Source organism: Mercenaria mercenaria, chromosome 4, assembly GCF_021730395.1.
Source record: "Mercenaria mercenaria strain notata chromosome 4, MADL_Memer_1, whole genome shotgun sequence".
NCBI lineage: Eukaryota > Metazoa > Mollusca > Bivalvia > Venerida > Veneridae > Mercenaria > Mercenaria mercenaria.
Window position 1 is genome coordinate 43,186,832 of NC_069364.1, and position 23,160 is coordinate 43,209,991.

The window sequence follows — 23,160 nt, forward strand, 5'->3', positions numbered from 1 at the left end:
CAAATCCATAGCTCTGTGATAGACTTTTCAGATTCATCATCATGTTAAATTGGTTGTTGAAATAATTGGCTTTATCTTATACATAATTGTTTGGCGTAAAACGGATTTCCACCCACGCAAGCATTCTGTCATTTTACTAGAATGAGAAAAATAACATTTAGTAAATGCGGAGAATTAGTATAAATCAGCTCCTGTAAAATAATATGCTCCGTTTTAAACAGCAACTTATGCTTTCCATTAGACTAAGGAACTTTTGATCAACTTTGACAAGAAAATGAAAAGCGTATCTTATATTATGTGGAAATATTTGCAACCAGTATATACTATAACGAATCTGATATTTGTTTAAATTCGTATGCAATTTAATTACCTAAATCTGATGCAGCGTTTATTGTGTTTCAAGTTGAGAAAGTTATTTTTCACGTTAAAAGACTCCCGTGTAGTTTTTTTAAACAGCAATTATGCGACAGCTTCTATATGTATATGTATAGCTAAATTGTCTGAGCCGCTTTCATTTGTATACTTAGCTTAAATGCTGAGATATAAAGTGTTATTTTTCAGTAAAACACAATTTTGTGCCGTGTGGCGGCCGTAAAAAGTATCCGCGTGCATTCAGTCAGAACTGTTATATTTCGATCTTTTCAGATCGTTAAGCATGACTTTTATGTCGTGTTATTTGTACGTTTAGTTTTTCAGCTTGAATATTTCGGCTACTCCCGCATTCATGACTTTGGGTATTGTATATTCACCCATTGGATATGGTGCCTGCTTTTTTAATTTTGTCAGTTTCTGTGATATGCAGGCTCCGCAACCTAAGATCCCTTTCAAAATTCCTTATAATTGTTTAGTTCCGTCCATTGTTTTCTCGTTTAGGGCAAACCTATTACCATACGCGGCTTTTCATAGAATTACACATGTGCACCGCCGTATGAACACATCTGCGGATGTCTCTAAATTGTTTTTGGTACCTGTAACATGTGTAAATGTTGAGTTCTCCTCAACACGGTGCTAGAGGGCGTGGACGGTAGCATGCTTTTACGCTACCGGCCATGAACAGGCTCAATCAAACCGAGCCTGCAACATTTTTATTTTTGTCGTGTTGAGCGACCTGCGGAGTTTCCACTTTTTCTAACTGTCACCGTTTTGACTGATAGGCATTTCGTTAAAGGTGGTCAGTCACATTTAAACACCAGTGTAAGACATTCTTCATTTTTCTTGTATTCAGTTTGTGTAAGGAGCAAGAAGACCCATAACATAATGTAACATCACTGTTACAAATGTACATTATATTGATTTTTATAAACTTTTGTAAAATCCCCCACCCCGCCCTTCTCGTTTAATGCAAAATAATTTGAAAAAAAAGAACAGAGTATTCCTTTTTATTTCAACACTTTTTCTAGTTTCAAATTTGCATTTGATAGATATTTGAATATCTCAACAATGTTAACTAAGGGGTAAAGAATTTCAGCTGAATATATAGTTTTTAATGCAAATCATTAGCAAATACGATAGAATAGACCATATATCTATATCTATCATGACTGAAAAAAACGGGATAGGAAAATCAAATTTTGATAGCACCAGCAGTGAAATGTTTACTATTATTGAACATGAAATGATCAGGAAAAAGTATGCATGATAAGATGTTGAAGTTTCGAGCAAGTTCATGACTTGATAAAAAAAATCTTATCAACCATCTTAGAGCTATGTTATATCGAAAACATTACTGGTTTTATATCAGCTCCTTGTAATGGGCTATTAATGTGAGAACTGACAAAAAAATACTCGACCTGCTTCAGAAATCTGGGGCGATGACCTTTTGTGAAATATCAGGGAATGAGGAAATCATAGCAAATTATTTATAATTTTATCAATTTAACCAAAGGGATATTATTTTATTTTACAGTGATTAAAATTATTGTTTCTGTGCCACTCCGCTGGCGTCAGCTGGCAGTTAGATGAAAGGGCGATCCAATTTCTGACGTTGAGATAAGGGGAAAAACTGTACTGAAGTATGCGCTGAAAGTACAGTTACATCTTTTATAACTGTATATAAATCGAAAACATACAATAGTTTATCGCCTACACACCTACACTTATATAGAAATTAGATATACAACAAACATTTTCTTACTTTCTATCATTACGTAATTCTTAACAAAATATGTGTACTGAAGCAACGACTACCATACCTCTATAATAATCATTCTGGTTTCTAAACTCATGTATTTACTAGTGCCGTTGCAAATACAAACATTTAACCTATCTAACAGTCTCATCAATTTTATTTTATTTACGCGTTTATTACACATGTTAAACAGGGACAAAGTGAAAAAATGTATGAAGGCAATCTGAATCTTAGAAATGTATAATTTGTGTTAAGTGCTCGTCTTAAAATATTCGGTGTTGTTGTACTGATCATGGAGTCCGTCCAGTGTATATCTATGGTTGTTGTAAATTGAAAGTCACTTGTTTTTCAATGAGATTTTAATATTTTACAAACAATTTTGTTTCGAGATGTTTGAAACAATAAGAGAATACCACTATATCACCATGCAGAATACTCTATAAAGTTAGCTGTGTCGTTTTATATTTTTATAATCACGTTTCTTGGAAACAAGTCTCTAGCGTTCAACTAAAACTGAAATAAAAACTAATTACTGACAGAAGAGAATATTATAGTTTTAATGGTTTCCAAGTTTGTCAAATTAGATTTAGATTGCTTTGAACTTTTAATTTTGTAAATCGAGCATTTTATTCTTTTCTGCCTTAGGTTAGTAGGAAGATATTTAATTAAAAATGTCTTTTCCATTTAAATGTCTTACCTAGGTCTGGTTGACATGCCATAAACTGCTGTTAGACCAAATGCCTTTAGTTTCTGGTGCATGATTATTTCCCATCGTTACTCCATCGTTTGTGTGGCCTTGTTCTCTGTATGCTTGTGGTCCCTATCTCAGCCCCCGACCCCACATTTTCATTTTGCGTTTTATAACATTTTCATCCTTATGGGCGTTTTTGTTACAAGCAGTATGTATTCTATAGTTTTCTAATACAATGTAGCAAAACCGATGTTATGTGAGTCTCAGTTGCCAGCGATGAGATTAAGTCTTCTGACCTGGCATTGAGCATACGCGTGCATGCGTACATGATTTCTATTGATTTGTTTTTATAAATCTTTAAATGATAATCTATTTTTATTTTACATCGTATGTCATCTTGCAGAAGCATGTGTAAGTAATTCTGGAAACGGGGATTACTTTTACTTACACCGCCCTGTTAATTTACACAATTTCGCCTCCCGAGTGAGGAATTGTCAATGAAAGTGCGAGGCGGCCAACAGGATTTTCGTTTGTTTTAGCCGGTGCTGGAAAAACTTGTTTTACACCCCCAGATGTAAGATGACTCACGAGCTGTAATTTATGAATGAATGCGTAAATGCATACACATTGCTTAAAAGAAGAGTCTTTGTCTTACATTTCTTCTATCAATTGAAGAATATGATATGCAAGAAAAAGAATCCATCACTAATTGAAGGTGCGGATGGAAATATCTTGCTCTCGTGGAACTGTTTTGCGGTAACTCGGCAAAGTTACCCTCGAGCCAGATATTTCAATCTGCTCTTTGAACCAATGAAAAATTCTTGTATTCGTTTTGTCCTTGTCAGTTATATATTTTAGTTTGTCTATTTATATTTGTGTGCACATGCATATATGAATGATGTTGCACGGAGTTTAATGCACTGCTCTATGGTTATCATAAAAAGAGACTGCGTTCTTGGAGTTGGATATTTATCCTTGGTTTTTAACTGCATTGGCTTTGTTCCATTCTCCGTGAAGTTTTCCTTCACTTTCGCAGTAAGACACTGACCGGATTTTGAAACAATGGCAAAATGTATATAGACCTTTTAATTATTTATTAAGTCCACAAATACGCAAATTTTTAGTATCTAGGTTGACAATGTTGAGATTTGTCTGTATTTTTGTTGTTGTTTTTTTTTTTTGATATGTTACTAAAATAAAATAGCAAAAAAGCCACGTATTTTTGCGAAAGTCGCAGAAACTACGTATAAATAAATCTCCTATATACACCCATACAATGTATTTCTTTTATGTCTCAACATTGCCACACTTCAAATGTTAAAAGATGTAACAGACACACTGCCAAATGGTAAAATATGTCACATACTCTTGTCGCATGTCAAAGATATAACATACGTCCTGCCACATGCCAAAATATAATAGATGGCTGTCACATTGAAAAAGATACAACATACATCCTGCCACAAGGTAAAAGATGTATCAGATATAATAGTCCATAGCCAAATAGCAAAGATAAAACAGACATCCTGCCACATGGCAAAGATATAGCAGACGTCCTGCCACATGGCAGAACTATAACAGACGGCCTGCAACATGATAAAAGATATAACATACGTCATGCCACATGGTAAAAGATATAGCAGACAGTCCGCTACATGGTAAAAGATATAGCAGACGGCCTGCTATATGGCAAAGGTGTAACAGACAACCTAACACATTGCCATATGGCAAAAATATAATAAACAGTGTACCATATGGCAAAGATATAACAGACGGCTTGTAACATGGCTAAACATAACAGATGGTCTGCTACATGGCAAATATATAACAGATGTCTTGCTACATGGCAATAATATGCCTGATGGCCTGCAACATTACAAAGCTGAATTTGTCGTAGTTAATAGGAAACAGATAATTCGAATTAGTCGCCTTTAACTTAATAGGTATACACACGCCTAGCTAGCAGATAACCCGCGCATTACACTACTAGGTAGATAAAACTTAATAGGTATACACACGCCTAGCTAGCAGATAACCCGCGCATTACACTACTAGGTAGATAAAACAGGTAATTGTGGAGATCGGTATTATTAACCCAAATGTCAAAACATGCGGTTAATTAATCAGTAACTTAATATCTGCATGCATATACATAAGCACACCTGTTGTTCTTTCTAAGAGACATATATTGTCAACCTCTATACTTGTGGAAAGGCTATATTTATAACTTATGAATTAATACATGATTTTAAAACAATTTCATACAACAAACATTTACATGTCTCAAATATATTTTTTTCAGTAAGGAATTGATATGAAAAAGCAACAAAACTTTCAAAAGCAAACTGCAATTAGATGAGTGTTTGTTTTATTTAAATCTATAATAATGTTGCCACGTTGATAAATTTACTTAGATAGCATACATAAAATAAAAAAAATAATTAATATAAACTATTATACGATCGTGATGTCTATAGTGAGCACTTACTAGCATGAAAAGAATTTTAAAGGCATTGATTCCTGTTAGATATATTACATTTAAAAACTTTGTTATTAATGGTACATTTTTATAGGCAAATATTAAATGGAATCATTTATCATTCATTATACTTTATGCCAACAAAAGTGTGGGAGGGATGACCTTTATTGTATAATTTGCAAATGCGACACTCCCATAGGGAAAGTGTCACACTACCGGTTACAATTAAAAAAAAGCTGGGTGGTACATTTTAAAAGCAACCAGGGATTTGCAAAATGGAATTGAGAAGCAGAGGCCATTAATTTGCAGATAACAGCGCTGATTGATGCAGCCTATTATGTTTATTTGAAGATTTATAAAAAAAAGTAATCAGAAAGCCATTATTCTTATTACAACTGATTCTTCAAAATATTGCATAAAGTCACAAATGCCTTCGGGTTTCAAAGCGTTTTGATCGTAGAACTGGGTAAAGTGAAATGTTATGACATTTAGAGATGTACTGAAATGCCCTAAATAAATTAAGCAACAATTGTATAACTATGAATGATTCAAGATTCAGATATAGCATAAAATCTACAGTACATTTTTCGTTATTATATATATATATAATAAGTTAAACTAAGACTTTATGAAAGTCATTAAATAATTCAAAAATATACAACAGATGCTAAACTTCTTATATAACACTTAAAATAATTTTCTTGAAAACATGCATACAACTTTTTATCTTTGCAAAATTTTCTAAGTGCATGTATTTGCATTTGAAATCAAAGTTATACATGCAAAAAAAACGACAAATCAGACATCATTGTGCTTGATCTTTTAAAGACTTATCATGTGCCACGCATATATGATTTAATAATCATTAAATACTTACTATTGGGTTATAGTGTTGGATGAATTTAGGAAGCGGTCAAATAACGGCCAGCTGTGGTAACACTTACTTATACTAAGTTGTTTTGTTGCAAAATGTTTGTTTTGTTGACATAAAGACAAATGTTACCAAAATAATTTAGTTTCTCTCAGGAATATTAATCGTATTTTATTTTTATATTAGTGGGCGTAAGAAAGAATGGAAAATGAAACAGTCATAAGCTCAACACGTCACAGATTATCAAAGGGTATGTTCCTGGAGGTTGTTTAGGAAACTTGTTTTGTTATGTAGGTAATACTGTATAGCATACTGTACATCATAAACACGTTCACGAGTGTTTATGCTAATGTACAGACAAAAGAAGCTACCAACAAGTACGAAATTCATCCTCTACAAATGCACATTAGGTGAGATCTGATCACAGGACAGAGCAAGATGAAGCCCCAAGAACAGAGAGAGAGAGAGAGAGAGAGAGAGAGAGAGAGAGAGAGAGAGAGAGAGAGAGAGAGAGAGAGAGAGAGAGAGAGAGTACGGCTACATAAGCGTAGCTCTTTATGAATAGACAGTCAGGCTATATTTACGAGTCTTAAGTAGAGACCCGAGTAACGTTTCCTGAGAAGAACTAGAACTGGCCTCATCGTTTGATGGGAGACACCCACGAGTATCACATAAACTTCCACTGCTTGGACTGGGATTCAAACACATGATCTCTGGATTGACAATATATGTAAAGCATTTTACGACTAGACCATGGAGCTGCGACAAAAAAATGTGTAATTGAATATCGTTTTAAAAGAAAACCGCAAAAAAACTGTTATTTCTTATGACGCTATAATTTACTTTGGAAGAACCTTTGGGCACAGGCTTCAAATCGTTGTTGTCCTTTGTCAGGAACGTTTGAAATGATCTTGAGAAACTCAATATCTTGTGAGTCGTTTGGTGTAGGCGTCATTGCTGGGTCTGTGTGGCGCTGAATGACACAAATGACAAATGAACTTGACCAAACTTACAATTCTATAAGGAAAATGTTTTAATATAATCTAAACCTTTTATGGACGAAAGTACCTGTACGCTTTTCGGGGGATTTTGCTTAATACTTTATATTTCACCAATACTATACATCTAGACGTGCATCTAAACAGAGAGTTGGCTACCTAAAAATTAGAAACACGAATTTTAAACCTCCCAAGAAATGGATTTCAAAAAATCAGTACGAATCCCCAGTCCGCTATTGTATATGAGGAATCTTTAATAGAAGACCGCAGAATCTCACTATAAATATCTTAAAAGGATTTAAAATTGAATGACACACGAAAGAAACTGTACCAATAAGTTATTACTGCAAACAAAAACACAAGGAAAAGTATATCCAATAGGGAAAGTCACAATAAAAAACGCAGCATCTCTAAAACGCAAACCACAGCACATGGAAGTGAACAAGCACACACATATGCACACACAAAATAAATGTACGAGGACAAAAAGAACAAAGGAGCACAGTGGGACACCGCCTTTGAACGGTCAGTTGCAAAATCACCACTGGGGAGCTTAAACTGGTTTATAGTACACCTAACTTCACTCTTACCCCAAGCATGTTCAAAGTCTTGGTATTATCATTTCAAAATGAGAATTATAATATAAGATAAATACCTTTCTTATCAACATTAAACTGAAATTTTCCTTTCGTCTTTATCTATTTTTTCTGTTTGGTTTCCAAAATGACTGAAATATATTAAGATATCCCTTATGTCTGAAAAATTTAGATGAGACAGTGATATAAATCATAAGAAATCAAATAAAATCTGAAGGTTTTACCTTACAGTTTGTCTTCATATTCTCATATTACTTGTTAAAATTTCTCAAAGATGAAATATTCATTTGTACAAAAATGTGAAAGAAACAGTACTCGTTACAATATGTTTGTGTCGTACATGATGCATTGCTTCATCGCATGTATCAAAATCAAGTTATCTTCAAAACTTATTTCTTCATTTACATCTTCTCGTGAAGCAGTGAATCAAATGCGACTTACCCAAGTTAAATCTCGTGCAGTGGGAAACATTATTCAAATATAGACAGGTTAAGTGTCGTCATAAAATGTATCAAGCATTAGAAAGGACACATAGTTCAATGAAGGTGGTAAGTATAGCGTTTAATGGTGTACTTAATGCATTTTTGTTAGTGCTTTATACAATTTATTTTCATGTTTCATGCTAATGTTGTTTTTATTCTGTTATAGAAACATGCGTGTTATTAGATCTTTAGTGCCATACGCAAAATGCTTTCTACAAAACTCCTCATTCATGATTAACAGCGTTTATCCCATTTTTTTTTTCTTGTTTTTTTTTTTTTTTTTTTTTTTTGTCTATACTTTTTGTGTTTATTTGTTTGTTTGTTGTTGTTGTTTTGGGGTGGGGGAGCTTTATTTGTTTTGTTTTTTTGTTTTGTTTTGTTTTTGCTAGAAAAATATTACAATCTTAAAACGTTCCAATTAACAATATGAGATGATACCAATGAAATTAAGTCCTTTGTGCGACATTTGCGTCGTAGATACAGCTTATGTAGAAAACTAGTTCCATGTATTTTTACAATTCGGTCAAAGCCTTGAAAACTCTGTGAATTAACTCCTTTTCACTTATTTCAATGTCTCTTTCTGGACTTAAAGTTCAATATACTTGTATTCTTATCTAGCACAGAGGAATAGAAAACGAAGTAGAATGTGGAATGCTGATTTTCTTCACTGTTTGTTCTAAAAGCTTCTCAAATGCTTTACTTATTGCCTAAAAATGCTTATATAATTTCAATTTCAAAGTGTACTTGGCAAAATTCATATACAAATAGATTTTACCAAAAATCTCATTCACAAAAAGGCAACATTGAACGTATTTCAAGAGGACAACATTGTTTCCAAAAGTATTTGAACGAATCATAAAAGTTTCAATGAAAATTTCAGATTTACTCCTGTGAATATCTGTTGTTGTGTATCTTTGAATCTTAAATCGGCTAATGAATATTTGTTACTAATAACGTAAACATGATTTCTATCTACTATTTAAAGGTTAAGCGGATCAGTCCTCAGTAATCCTCACATAAAGCATATTTATGATAGTAATATGTGAATAACGCATGTTTGTTTTGGTTTATACATCTATAGATAATTGGTGGTGTCCGAATTCAGAAGGGCAAGAGAACTAACGTATCCCTAGAGATTCGGCAGATGCTATAGACACGAAACATACTGACGTCAATTCGTTTAGAATTATGAGTTTTAGGGCCATATCATATTCACGCTTTGCCTAGAAACGCGCATATGTTATGTGCTTTCGCAATGATTATATCCTAAGTCTTTGTTACCTTTATCTGTTATTGTCCGTAGGTAGACTGGTGACCTCGTGTCTACAATTCAATCCATTTATAGATACTATAAAAGCTGAATCTCACCTTGTGCGTGTGTGTTATATTTATGTATAAGACCATATATATGCGACCTATTGATCTCACGATGTACTAGTATAGATAATATAGCATTCATTTGGCCATGTATTGCAGAATTGAAACGTAGCGAAGTAAAAACAAGACATAACTTTATTCTTTAGAAGGTGAATGATTCTAAAAACTTAAACTGTCCAGTCTTTACGTAACCTTAAGCAACCCAAACCAACGATCTACACTCCAGCTTCACTAAATAGACACTTTGTAACTTGGCATAATATACAAGTAAATGAGAAACTCTTTGGTTGGTAAATTGTAAATAAGACTACATATACCATAAGAAAGAATATCAAGAGGGTCATAGTGGCCCTAAGTCGCTTACTTGAAATTGACTACTACATCTTGAAATAGATGAAGCTACCCAATTTGAACATATTTGAGAGAGGACCTTATGATATAATGATGCTACAGACCATGTTTAATGAAGATCCATCGAGCAGGTCATGAAAAGAAGATTTTTGTAACTCTGGAGGCCACAATATGGGGCTAAGCTAAACAATTTGAACAATCTTGATAGCGATCAATGTCAGGGTGCTACTGACCAACTTTGGTTTAATTGTAACCAAATTATTCGAGATAAGTATTAAAATGAATATGAAAAAAATATAAACGTGGTATAAACCTCTTTGCTATAGCTTCAAACACAAGGAAGTAGGTCAGTAGGTCAGGGTTAAGAATATTCAAAATGACTACTTAAATCTGTATTAAAAGTTATACACGTGGTCTAAACTTCTATGCTTTACCTTCAAAAGCAAGAAAGTAAGCCAGTAGGTCAAGGTTAAGACTATTCAAGTTAAGTATTGAAATTTGTATCAAAAATTATATATGTGGTCCAATTTTCTATGATGTAACTTTAAAAACGAGAAAGTCGGTCACCATTAACACTATTCAAGATGAGTATTGAAATCTGTATCATTCATTATATGTACATGTGGTCCAAATTCTTTGCATTGCTTCAAAAACAAATAAGTCTATGTAAAACAAAGTACCATCCGGGCATGGAATATATTGATCCCAGGGCCATAATTTGAACAATACTGGTAGAGAACCGCTAGGGCATTCCACAAACCAAATATCTAAGCTCTGTTCTTAATGTTTTCTCTGTATAAGCCAATGTAGAAACTGTTGAAACCGGGGCGCAGTCAATTTTAACCAAAGGGTCATGATTTGAATAAACTTGATAGTTGACCACTAGACAATACTAATTACCAAATATCTAAAGTCTGGGCTTTATGGTTCTGGAAAAGAAGATTTTTAAAGATTTTTCCTATGTAAGACAAGGGACCCCCAGGCGTGGCATATATTAACTTAAGGGTCATGATTTGAACAATCAAATCAATTCAAATGTTTCCCTATAGAAGTCTATATAAACCATGTGAAAATGTTGGCTGACGGCGGACAATCACTAACCACAATAGCTTCGTGCCCCGTCAGCTAAAATAAGCTACAAATTAATCATATCTATAGCATGTTCTTACTCTAATGTTAAACAACAAAAGGTTTCATACAGTGGTATCAAACGTAAACACTCATACGTAAATATTTTGTGTGAAGTCAAAAAAATTTGCAAGCGTATCAAAATGTTTCAGATCATACATGTTTTACATTTTTAGTGTGCATATTTAGCCGGTAATATAGCAAATGCTTTATTGTTGTTAGAAACATTTTTAGTGCCATTTTCTTAGAGCGGCTACGTTTGGTATATATAAGAGAAACTTAAAACTAGTTCTGGAAAGAAAATAACAGACACTGACTAAACAACTCACAAAATGTCAACTGTAAAGCATTTATCGGATGAAGATTGAGACTGAAATAAAACCCACTTATTAAAGAGCGATGAATATCCTCTACGAGTGTGTTTATTTCCATTTGATTCGCATCGAAATGTCAAGTGGGGCTACAAATAATTAAATTGGCATATAATAGTCATATAACACCACTTATCACTATTCAGTCAAAAGAACAAATCTTTAACTCTTACAGATACATGTATATTAGCATAGATCCATCTTTAATTGGATCTTGAGATAACTAGCTTTATCTCAGATACATACTTGTTTGATTTATAAGGATTTTCACCCGAGGAAGCATTCTGCATGTTCTCTAAAACAATAAAAATGTTAAGTAATATGGTCGCAAAATCAATTGAATTCGGCTTCTGTAAAATAATGGGTTCTGTTTTGATATACATTCAAGATTTCTATTTAAGTTAGGATATCTTATAAGGTTCGCTATTTGAAATTTAAAGTATTACCCTTTTGTTCGAAGATATTTGCAACCTTTACCGTTTGGTTTGTATACAGAACTGCTATACTTCGTAAAACAAATCTTCTTCTTATTTAAGAACGCTACACCTGATGCAAGAATTATTACATATTCTTTTAACAAAATTCATGAGAAAATCTTTTGGAAGCATAGAATGCAACCATACACAATAATTGAATGGACTTTATTATCCAGAAGGAAACAGAAAATATAACAATACGAAATCAAAGTACGGCGATAATTTTACAGTTGACACAATGCACGTAAAGATATTGAACGGACCCCAAGATCCCAAAAGACCAGAATATAAAAGATAAGGGTCGGTTTTCCGAAAGCACCCCAAACACAACCAGAGACTCATATATCGCAATTTAGGCCGGCAACAAAAAGAAACTGTAGAAGAAATATATAGCAGAAAATATATTATATAAGATATGATTAAATATATTTTAAAAAATCGAACAGTACATATTAATTATATGAGAAATACAAAAATGGGTGAAGCGTAGATATCAGGGTGGGGTGTTCGGGAAAATTGAAAAAGCAAGGATGAATATACAGTGGGGAATCACCCGCTAGCACACACACGCACACACATAGCAAACAAACAAGCAGGAAAAAACAACACAACAGCGTGTTCAAATACGTTCATTGTTACAATGTTACAATGACCTACTTTACCCGCTATTACTTATATATTGTGTTTAACAATTTGCTTGACATAAATCAATAAAACTATCGTCAGTGTCTAAATTACATGGCTTCAAAGCGGCATGACGCAAAACGCTTTGTTTTTACGTTCAAAACGTTATTTCATGAATGCATAATCGTACATAGAATGTCATAACAATGTATCTCGCTGGATTTTTTGAAAACACACTATACGGTTGGTTATAGAAACTATCACTAAACATGTAAATAACTCCTTTGCATGTAACGACTTCCTATTGAACATTTGCATAGTGACTGATTTATTGCTTATTCCTCGAAAATGTGTTAGTTAAACGCGATCTTGCCATTTCTTAACTGAAGCGCTTTCATAAAACAGTTTTGCCTTATTTATCATATTTTCTCTATATAAAGAAAACTATTCAAATTCAGGAAAATAACTACGGTATTTTCACAAAATTTATCATAACAGTAGTATTTGAAATTTGAATAACAAACATACAACATGTTGGCGACTTGTTTTGTTAGTATTGCTCGTCTATAGTAAAGTGAAACAACGAATTATATTCAGTAAATGAATAATTGAGCCGCCTTCCTTAAATATTCCATATTATGATAATATTTTTTATTGTATTATAACAGAATCTTTTAAGAAGGAAAATGATAGGTTGTAATAAGATGATTCTCAGGGGAAAAATGAACTTTAATTGTAAGTACTGATTGGCAGGAAGCAATATGAAAATCCTCGCCACCCCCCCCCCCCCCCCCCCCCCCACCCAAAAAAAAAAAAATCACAAAATAGCCGCAAAACCAACCGCATAAATAAAACAAAAAATCTCGTAATGTACCACATTCAAACGGTTTTTCACCTGATATTGCAGTGTTTTTATAGTGCAGAAAAAGGGTCTTTATATACGTTCAGCAATCTGCAAGAAAACGACAGAATGAAAGACTTAATGTACATTTTCCGTTACACTAACACAACTCAGGTCATATGGCGCCTTTTCAGCTTTAAGTGGCGAGGAGTGGGTATCTACACAGAAAATTTTGGTAGGACCTGGATAGGACGATCAACCTTGAAACCATAGGGGATGGGTTCCTCAAAAGAAAAGTTTCTACACTACAAAAAATCTCGGATGTAAGGGACAAGTGATCTGAAGTCAGCGATCATAATCAATTGACCACAAAGTCTGAAAGAATGCTATATAAGTTTCGTTTCCGAATAAAAATAATAGTAATTAATAAACTAATCCCAATTCTTAATTATTTATCATATAGACATTTTGCAGAAAACCTATGCGTGACGAACTCTTTACATTTTTTTAACCCATGTCTGTTAGACTAATAATATGTGGCTATATGTAGTATCTTTAAGAAATAATAAGTTCCCAAACGTGGTTTATCGTAGAATAACCCGAAATTTGAGTTCTTATGCGTAAGGATATATCACGAAGGCCTGAGTGATATATTGTTTCACATAAGAACGAAAAACTCGGGCTATTCTACGATAATCACACTTGGGAACTTATTATTTCGATTCTAACACGACATACTGGTGTCAACAGTGTTAGAAAAAAATGGTAACTACTTTTTATGACCGTGCTACGCACCTGAATCGGATAACTTCATTGCACGCGAGTGGTTTATTGCAGAATAACCCGGGATAGATTTTGCTCTACATGTATGTAGGTTATTTGCTGGTCGTGTTAATATTTAAAAAATTATTTTTAGATATTATATTACATGTGCATACTTTTGTAAAATCTAGGAAATACTCATAACAATTTCAAAAATTTATCTGATAATTTATAAATGTAAATCATGTATGTGTTTGTTTACTATAGTAATATGAAACCACAAAACGTTGGAAATGAATCTTTAGAGTGTAATTGCAGCTGCAATGAAAATAATAGCAAATAGAAGAGAAAAATCTATAGTTAAAAGCTTCCCATTTTTGAAGTTCATTGAGTTATACGTGAATTAGAAATCAATGTTCTAAATGATGACAAAGCTTGATATAGAGCTTCTGGTAAAAAGTGTTATAAAAATTGTATGATAGTTTTAGATGTTCCATTTTTTTTTACTATTTTGTGTGCTAAGAGTAAGGATATGATAGCTTATTGATCAAATTCAGTAAGGTTAAATGCAAAGGTTCAATACTGGTATAAGGTTAACTGGCCATTAACCTGTTTAAAACCGTACATTTTCCGTTGATGTTTAGTACAATGTTGCTGAGTGAAAAATGATAATTTATTACTTCAAACCTAAAGCCAAAAGTCTATTATTACTCATTCAGTTTAATAACATTAATTTCATCAAATCGAAAGGCAGTCACAAAACGAACTTCAAATAATTTCGAATATATATGTATCATACTTTCTAATTATAATGTTTCAAAAACAGATCTCGGATGTGTACATATGAATAACAGAACAGATGTCGTGAAATTACTTAGCGTATCTACTGGATTAGAGACGATGCCAACAAAAATGTTATGACTGTAAATAAAAGAGTCTGTTTCTCATACCCTGTAAGTTCAGGCAATAGAATAGAATTTTGTATCATCCACATCAATATAAGATCTGAAGATGCAAAATGATGATACACAAACGTACTGCTGTCAGCAAAGACATTTGTAGTAAGTGTTGCGTAGGACATGTTACAAAAGAACATCTGCGTAAGACTTAGTCATACGTATTTTATGACTTAATATCGGGTATACATAATTTTGTTTAACACAAAATAACTCATACGAAGGACATTGCAAGGATATGTATAGTTTAAAAGTGGTTGCGGCTAACGATATTATTCTTATTTCACATACATTTTTGACAACACATTGTAAATACAGTTTGGCTTAGGTTCAGATACCAAACATTCTGACATAATATATAAAGGGTCTCACCAAGGTATCAGTACAAGCATGTTATATGTGTTATCATTCAACGGAGTAGTACATTGCTGCCTACAACTGACAAATATCAACACAAATGTAAATAGTATAGCACATTATTTTTAGATGAATTTCATTTCACTTTGTCCGTAATAAATCAATAGGCAGTTATTGAGAGGATTCATTTATCATGCTTATAAAAGTGCGAATGCTATTTATTGATAATGTGATACTCACCGACAAGAAATTTCATACCATTGCTACATCCGAATCCCATTTTACCAGCAAGACGAAACGTTTAAAGCAAATGGGGAAATACAATACAAAACAGTAATGAGTAGAACAGGACATTAATTTGGAAATTATATCACGAAATTGAAGATACATATGAGCCGCGCCATGAGAAAACCAACATAGTGGCTTTGCGACCAGCATGGATCCAGACCAGCCTGCGCATCCGCGCAGTCTGGTCAGGATCCATGCTGTTCGCTTTCAAAGCCTATTGGAATTAGAGATACTGTTAGCGAACGGCATGGATCCTGACCAGACTGCGCGGATGCGCAGGCTGGTCTGGATCCATGCTGGTCGCAAAGCCACTATGTTGGTTTTCTCATGGCACGGCTCATATTTTGCTTTATTGGAGCATTTTTAAAAATTGAAAAGCAACGTATACGTATGAAATCAAACATTGCATTTTTGACTGTGCCTATACGTTGCGTTTTTGCCTGTGCCTATACGTTGACGAGTAAAACAAATTTAATGATGAGGACCTCAACACCTGGCTTGGGTGTAGAATTTATCGTATCCAGCTGCCTTACGTGAAGGTTATTTGTTCTATTCAGGTGCTCGCCTGTGATTAAATAATGCCCGGAGGGGCACGTGGGGTCTTCTTTAACCATAAAAGAGCTTCGAAAGTCGCCGTTTGAAATGAATGTTGTCGTTGCGCCTCTTAACTCAATAAATACCATTTGAAAGATGGATAAATGGAGTGTAATATTCTCTAGGTCAATTTTTTATATCTTTTTGATTATTATCTTTAAAGCATACTGAAACGCAACATTAATACAGATTCATAGCATGTACTCTTATTGTTATCAAAACTTAATCTTAAATAATGTGTCTACATATTCTGTTCTACCAAGAGCAACATTTTCATGACAAAAAGAATTGCATATTCCCAAAACTGCTGAAATAAAAGTTACAAACTTAGAAATATTCATGTATTGTAAAATGGTACACTATATCACACGTACCAGAATTAAATGGTCATTCTCCACAACTAGTAAATCAAATGTAACTTACAGGAGCTAAAATCTCATGCAATAGAAATTATTATTCAAATGTGTAGAAATAAACTGTCAACGTATAAGGTGTCTATTTCAGCTTGAGTTTATAGTTTATAGTTGGTGTGAAAAGTTCGAAACTTTTCATTTAAATAGAATTGTATGTGATATTTATATCTGAAGCAAACAAAAAACAAATAATGTAAAACTTTGAACCTCGGTATTCGCCATAAATGTCTCTAGTGCTGATTCTAAAACGTATTCATTTCGAGATATTACTTTTATATTTTCAAAGTTCTTTTTCAAACTCATATGTCAGAAAGTTTTTACCACATTAACAAAAAGCAGCTTTTAATCAATTTCAAAAGAGATCATATTTAGCCAAGCAATATGAATGAATCACTTTATATGATCTATCGATTTCTACTTACTTTTTTCTATGCTATGTACATGTGTATTGATATTTTGGTGATGTTCTGCAAACTTAATATTAAATAAATGTCATTGTCCAAAAAGAAAAACATTTCGGCCAAATCTTCCACAGAGAAGTTTGTCCAATTATTATTGCTATCAAGTTTTCAAAAGTAAAGCTAAGTTTGAGACGTCAGTATAGATTATATTGACAATGCTTATTGGCGCAAATATATTTGCTTAAAATAATGTTCTAGTGGAGCCACTTGTTTAAGTTGAATTTAACTATTACTAGCATCTGATTCGTCATTATTACAATTATGTTTAAATCATGCATTTCTTATACTAGGTTTCAACAAATTATTGCTTTTAATGATAAGCGTACTCTGTTAAATAGGAAAAGTTACAATTCTTACGCACATATCTGGACGAGTGTTTAATATTTGAATTTTATATCGTAAACGAGCTTTGTTATTGATTCAAGTTTGCAAGCAGCATATCAAAGATTTCAGGAAATATTTTATAATAATACATATCTAATACAATTTTCAATAATACATAAGTTTTACAAATTTAATAACCAAGAAATCAATTGTCAGTGGCATTTTCGAAGAGTGACAAAGACTGATATATGGGAAACTTCAGTCTCATACTTGGAACGGGAAAGAAAACAAAACTTTCTTTCTAAAACAGCTCACAATACAAAGTCATCTGTAATGTTTAGCATTTATCTGATGACAATGAAAATCCCATATAAAGGCTGGTTATGAAAGACTGATTGCTGTCCACTTCAGGCGCCTTTATTTCCATTTGAAAGACATCGAAATGTCAAATGAAGCTTTAAGAATAATGAAGTTAGCGTACAATAGTCATATAACACCACTATTTAGCAGTAAAAGGAACACGTTCATACCTCCATGATAGACTTTTCAGATTCACTATTATAGTTGTACGATTAATTGGTTGTTAAAACAACTGGCTATTTCTGCTTTTTCTTTTGATAAAAGTTTGTTGTTATGGATTTCAACCTACACACTTCATTTTCTTGAATAAGGGGAATATGCAGTAATTACTGATGGAAAATCAACTTAAAGGTGATTAATCTGATCTTTTAATGTAAGGGATTTGTTCTAAACGTTGATTACGACTAACCATTCACACATTACCAAAATTCATTCAGCACAATAATGATTAGATTTACACTTTTTTCCACAAGAGGTTTATTTCAAAATTAACTTGCCCAATCATATACAAGATAAAGATATAAAATTTTATTTATAGTTGAAAATAAGCTATGAATAGGTATTAACCGACCAAGATAGATTGGTTTCTTGAGATACAAAACAGAAATGTAAGACGGGAATTATTTTGAAATCAGAAGAAATATATAGAGAGAACATCTATAACTTTTTTTAAATATTTCAAAGGGGAGAGGGGGAAGGGGTAAGAGCCGGGTGTTAATTTTACAATATCATAAAATGAGTAAAAAGCACATAATTTTATAGGCATCTAAATCTGTACTTTACACCTTTAAGTTCCTTATATAATTATTTAACAGAACATATGAAAAGTGAAAAACAATCCTTTACTGATTCTCTAAAAGAATATTTGAAGAAAAGAAACATGATATAAAATGCTTTAAATCAGCTCCTCTGATTAAGAAATGTTTGTTGTTGTTTCTTTTTTTGGGGGGGGGGGGGGGGGGGGGTGCGGGTTCGGTATTTCATTTCGCATGAACATTTTGTTGCATTTAACATTAGAATCAGCTTTCTGGCCATTCTGTTCACCAGACGAAACAGATGCGACGTCATCTAAGGAACGTTCTCCCTTACTATACGCGGACGTCGTTGAAACAGTAAAGATTGTTCGGTCTTTAGTTTATCTATGTTTTCTTGTCTGTTTATACATTTCAGAATATCTTAGTTTTATACAAACACTGCCTCCTGTAATGATCATTCATTCCATGTGTTTGTAAAGATATATTGAATGAATATTATAGTTAGCACGTTGTCAAAAGTAATCTACATTTTGTACTTCTAAATCGAGGTTTTATTTTGACAAAGATAATGTTACAGGCCTTTACACCATGCAACATACCCGTATATCGATTCACGTTAGAGAGGTCTAATTAGTAAAAATGGCAGTATTTTAATTTTACCAGACATCTCCGTGTAGTATTAAATTGCCGGGTAAGGTTCTGGATATGCGTAAATCTGTCTGCAACAAGGTAACCTTTTACAGAACATTATACTATCTAAATTCAGTTGACAATAAAATTCAGTAATTATTTCGAAATGCGTGAGAACACTCCACGCATGCAGGATGAGAATAGGATTTGTAATGATATACTTTAACGATAAAGAGTGGACTTAATCGCGTAGTGTGTTTTGTTTTTGAATTATGTCTAAAAGTTCGCAAAACGTATTTCGCAAACTGTTTTGCAAAAACAAATAAACAAGAGTCAGCAGACAACGAAGCTGGTCGCAAAAGATACAAACGTTTAAGAACAGGATTTAATTTTGAGTATAGAATGCTAGGTGGGTGTTGATTAAGAAACAGTACTGAGAAAAATGTAATGTAGGCATAAACAAAAGCATAAAATATAACAGAGGGGCTCATCTCAACAGACCTACGTACGTGAAACAAACAAAAACGTTTGTCAAGAAAGTACAAATATAGCAACAGTCAATATCAGTGAGAAACTTAAAGTTGGTTAGGGTAGCGGATAATGTAGGTGGGGACAAAGTGACGGAAAATAAAAGTAAGATTGTTCGGTGGAGTTAAGAGATAGTATGAAGAAACAAAAAAACTTAGAGCAAAAAATGAAATGGGTAAGGTAGGGCTAACGTGGTGGTATGTGGGTCATAAACATATACATCCAATTCTTTACATTTTCTACATCATGTGAGAAGAGATTTAGCAGAACATAATTAATTAACTCCTACAGTCGTAGTAAATATATTAAAGCACAAATGATAGGGTTATGTAATTATCTCATATTTGTAAAATCACTTGGATTTCCTGAACAAGAGATTAAATTTGTATGACTTATAGGAATATTCTATACAACAGTGTTTCCCGAAAGGATAATTTGCAATCATGCTATGCATTGTGTTCGTTCACTAGCTAATAATCTATCAAAACAGTAATTATGAATGACCTGGAATAATCAATACATGTATTGTTATATTATATAATGCTATTCACAATTTATTTCGTAACTGCCGATATATTTTGAAAATATGTTCCTTTATTAAAATACTGCCATGGTCTCTGAACACTCGTATAACCCTATGTGGACCAACGAATTAAACGAGACTGGGAGTTAAAGGGCAATTATTATTCTACTGCTACTGCTACACAGGGTTTAATGCCCTCCCATATTTACCCACCCTTATTATGAACCAGTGACATCATTTTATTTTAATATACTCTGAATGTCAGCTTGGTCACCTGATAAGATCACGTGTTAATCTCATTAAACCCTGTGGTCCAGTACCAGAAAAATAACAATTGAATTAAACACCTTACTTGGCAAGAAATTTACGCGATAAAAATAGAACGTATTACAACGAAAATTACATCGTTCGAGTTAAAAGATCTGCAATAGTGTCTGACGTCTAAGTTAAACTTGTAAATATACCTGTGGAAAATTATGCAGATACAAATAAATGACGTTGAACACACAGTTTTGCATACATGTACACGTTTAAGCTCACTTTCAAGAATGTACCTCTGGTGAAAGATTGTACACTTAACATGATTCGTACAAAAGGATGGTTTTCAAACGTGGTCAATTTCGCTATCGAGATAACTCGTCAACAACTTCACAATACTGTCACACACATAATCTTAGATGCCATTTCACCACTCCATTTCAACACAAAACCCATGGGCTGAAAAAAGAAAATCTTCTACTCAACCGCTTGTCTGATTTCCAAAATATTTCAAAGAAATAATAGTGTTAAAATATTTGATTTGTAAAATAAAATGTCTGCCCGCCAGAGCTAAGGTAAAACATCTTCAAAACATCTGCTACCCCACTTACCCGATTTTGCAATGTTCCTCATTTGATCTTCTCCGAGTATTTTAGATATCATTGCTGACATGGACGGACTAGTTTATCCTATACTGTTTTATATAACACTTTTAATATGTTTCTGTCTGAACCTGTAAGCCTTATTTCAAATTATTTTGCGGCCGCCGATGTACCATGTACCATATACAAATGGGCGACTCTTCCAGATGCTTGTTTTAAGTTTGTTTGACAGGACAGTGCAAAATATAGAGGACGCCCGAATTCCAGTCTTTAGAATGTCGGATGTAAAACACCCTTACTTTGGACGGTTAACCAACTGTTAGTTATTTTATAGTTGGAGGAACAGGGGATCAAACTAACGATTACTGGCTTTGTTGTCAGTTTTATCACTAGACCATTATGTCCACTGTTATGTGGAGAGATTACCAGATTATTTTCGTTTGACTTTGAGTGTCAAGAAGACATTTGTCTTTACACTTGTTATTAGGTTAAAATATTTATTTGTATTAAATACGGTCCATATATGACCTCTCAAATGATAGATAATCACTAGAAAGCTTTTACCATCCAGCAACAAGCATTACTTAGTATGAACAGAAATATTTGGATAACAAAGGAGCAACAATAAGATATGTAGAGATGGTACCTACCCAAATAAATCGAAGGGGGACAACCCTGAACTGATCAATAAACTGAAGCCAACATTAAACATTGATCAAAAGTGAAAGAAAAATCAGATAGGTCCTTTTTCAAACAACTTATCAGGCAGACAAAATATGACCTACATTTGTTTAAATCCCTTTGTATTCAATATACAATATGCACGCTTTTCTCATGACTTACACTGACAGTTATTTTGTAAGTTGTAGTGAGGCCCTGACAGAAAGTTTAGTAATGCATGAAGATTATATAGAATAAAGCATACAGTCCTTTGAAGAAAAATAACGACATTAAGAAACGTTATTAAGTTTTGATCTTTTAGCCAAAGTTGTTTATTTTTTGTTCTCAATGGTGATACACTGGTTTACACAACATTTATATATCAAAATGTAAAATGTATATATCCAACAATGAGAAATAACAAAAAAAGTTAATTGGTAACACAAAAATTCATTGTCCTCAAATATAATTACAATGTTTTAAAGTAGTGGTTGTAATTACTACATGTTAAGGTAGCTGACAGGTAATGACTCTATATAAATAATTTTAAGCAATTCTCAATTTAAACATTCTCTGGGGCTCTAGGGAACTAGCACGATCATTCTTGAAAAACGAATAAATGCTGAAAAAGCATATGGAGATTACTCTATTTGATGATTTTCGTTACAGGTCAACTACCCTAAACAAACTAAAAGGTGTTTTATTTATTGTTGAAAACAAAGTAATCGGATAATTTCAGATATCAACATTAATTTAAAACTTATACTGTTTACACAACTTGAAAAAAGGTTTTTGTTGGGGCCTCTCATTTACAAATATATCAACAATTATCACCTGAATTGAGTGCATTCATGAGTGGAAAATATTGATGGTAAAATGGTGTAGGGGTTTGTTTACAATATAAAATCTTTAATAACTTTTTTAAGGTACATTTTTGGTATGGTTTTGGTAAGCTTATAATAAAGAACATGTCATTCTCTTTCACTCAGATTTTTTTTCAAGCGTTTTAGACTCTTGGCTAGTCTTGGAATTTGACTTTATTAAAAGACAAAAGGAAGTTCAGTATAGGCTCTTTCAAAATGTTGAAAGTAGAGTAAATTTACCTGATACTCTATTGAATTTATTTAGCTGTGGGAGCTTTTGATATAGACTATAATTGGGGAAGTCCTTAAATCTTTGAAAAACGGTCAATACAAGAGTTGTCCATTTTGCTTCAGATATTTTGAGAAAGTCATTTTTTAGATATCAAATATTTCTATTTTTGACATGGAGAAGA